At 41.7% G+C, this 2737-nt stretch overlaps 1 pseudogene; it reads right to left on the reverse strand.

Annotated features, from left to right (window-relative positions):
• Positions 1 to 409: 409 nt before the first annotated feature.
• Positions 410 to 2737, reverse strand: part of LOC115290617 — a 5244-nt pseudogene continuing 2916 nt past the window's right edge.

Below are 2737 nucleotides of genomic sequence, written 5' to 3' on the forward strand. Positions count from 1 at the left end.
AACAGGGTTAAATCAGTGGCAGGGGGACTGGAGAAACAAGGACATTCTGGGAAACCGAAGACAGAAACACAGGAAGGGATTGGTGACTGCAGGTGTGTGGGTGATGACACCAAGGCTCTGACTCCGTGCTTGCATGGATGTTGGTGCCACAAATTAAGAAAGAATATCCAGGAAGAAGAATATGTTTGAGTAGGAGAAGTAACATAATGGTTCTCCTTTGAACAGGAAGTACTGGAGATGTCTGTGGGAGTTTTCAGTGGAAACAGAATTACCAAGGAAATAATCTGCTTTAAAAAAACAAGGCGTTGAGGCATATTGTAGTGTAAGTGATTGTTAAAAGCAAAAAGGTGGATACAATGACCAGGTGAGGATATATACAATGAAAAAGGCCAATGACAGAATCCTGTGTTTAAGAATCTGGGAGAGGCGGGGATGTAAGCAAATATAGGATGAACGCAAAACTAGGAAGAGATCTAGAAAATGGTGACATCACAGAATGCAAAGGAAGAGATAGCTGTTTGGGGGTGACAAAACAAAATCCCCGAAAAAGGCCAAAGAAGGCAAAGATCGGAAGTGTGATGAGATCTGGTTGAAAGGAGATTGTTGGTGGCCTTCTAAAGAGGCATTTGTAGGACAGGACATCACATGACAGATTCAGGCATGAAGAGTTAATGAAGCAGAACCAGGATAAGATAGCTTTTCGGGAGGCTTCAATGAGGAGGCAAGGAGAGAACAGGCTCCTGCTCTCATGGGAATCTCCAAATTCAGTGACAGTTACTCCCACGTAGGTCATGGCACTAACCTTACACTTCTGCTCTCCCTGCCCCCCAAATCCAGCCTGCACGACAGCGTATTATTATTTCTAAAAGAAGTAGGTAATCCTCCTGCTCCAAACCTTCACAAAATGCAATTGTAACTTGGGGAAAACAGGACAAACTCTTTAGCTTCTTACCTACCTTATCTGCACTCCTCTTCTTTAGATTTCTGGTACCTTCTTCCTTTTGTGAACACATGAGGTCACCAAGGAGGCCTCATTCCTGTCCTCTGATCAGTTGGCTCCCCCTTCCCTCTGTACCCACATTGTACCATTCCCTCCACTGAGAATTCAGAGAACTTCCTGACAGCCTGTCTCACCTTACATTCTCTTTCCTCTTTCCAGAGCTGAGAGTGACCCCATTCACAGGCGTTACTTAAACCTGTCCTTAACAGGAATTTCCAGAGCAGTGATTTAGAAGTGAAATGAGTCTACATCAAATCCATTTGATTTTACAGTCGGTTCTACTCTAATGACATGTTTGCACTTAAAAACAACAACAACAGTGTTATGAAATACTGCACAAGAAATACCATGGGGCTTATGCGAATAGTGAGATTAAGGACACAACATTCAAAACCTTAATCTAAAAAAGTTGGAAGTAAAAAAGAATCTAATAAAACTAGTAGTGCCACATGTCCCGTGGCCAAGAAATACACACAAGCCACAATAAATATGACATTAAAGCACCAAGCCAAGCTGAATGTGGGTGTAGCTTGTAAGTTACTGCTGAGGAATGAAGGGGTGGGAGAAGGGTGACAGGAAATCAGATAGAAAGTTGTAACATGATGGGGACATGCAGTGAGCCGAGAGCATCTGAGGTGTGTGCATGCATGCCTTGTGTGTGTTCCCAAGTGACTCTTCAGCTGGGGGCAGTTTTCTTGTTCAACTAGTGTTTCTATGGATGACACTGTGTATAAGCAAAAACAAAACTTACCTTACACGCAGTTTAAGTATCAGTATCAAACACATTGGAGTCAATCTGTGTTTAGAAACCTGAGTTACAGCAGGACTGACTGTAATTTTTCTCTGACCCTTGCCATCATCCTAGATACTAATGTTCTGCATTGCTCCTTGGCAGGTCCTCCACTTTTGCATTTTTTTATCTACCATTTGTCTTGAACTTGCTGTATGTTTCTGACTTCAGTTTGTGCCTGGGGCCCTAACTCTTACTTCTGGGATCTGTGATTCTCCTGTCCCCCGCCCCCCCGCCAGACCTCCCCCCATTCTGCCGCCTCTTTACTTGAGTCTGAAAATATCACCTCCACTCTTTGAGTATGCTCTTTCTTGCTGGCTCTCCTTGTAGAGAATACCATTCTCTACATCTTGCTGTTTAGATGGAGCATGGAGAATTTGTTTCAAGTTAGAATCAACTGGGAGCTTTCAAAATCCCAGGGCTCACTTGGTGTTCCAGACCAATTAATCAGAATCTCTGTGAAAGAAGATTGAGATCAGGATTTCTTTTTTAAAGGTGTAAAGTTTGTGATGCCTCCCGTTTTGGTTTTCTTCTTCAATATAACTTTGGCTAATCGGAGTCTTTTGTGGTTCCATATGAATTTGAGGATAGTTTGTTCTAGTTTTGAGAAAAATATTGGTGCAATATTCATGGGGATTGCATTGAATGTGTAGATTGCTTTGGGTAGTAATGACATTTTCACAATGTTTATTCTTCTGATCCATGAACAGGGAATATTTTTCCATTTCTTGGTGTCTTCTTCGATCTCTTTCATAAGTTTTCTATAGTTTTCATCATATAGGTCTTTTACATCCTTAGTTAGGTTTACTCCTAGATATTTGATGGTTTTTCGTGCAATCGTGAATGGGATCAGTTTCTTAATTTCTCTTTCGGCTGCTTCATTTTTGGTGTATAGGAATGCAAGTGATTTCTGTACATTGATTTTGTACCCTGCGACTTTACTGAAT

This window comes from Suricata suricatta, chromosome 4 (genome assembly GCF_006229205.1).
Source record: "Suricata suricatta isolate VVHF042 chromosome 4, meerkat_22Aug2017_6uvM2_HiC, whole genome shotgun sequence".
Classification (NCBI taxonomy): Eukaryota; Metazoa; Chordata; class Mammalia; order Carnivora; family Herpestidae; genus Suricata; species Suricata suricatta.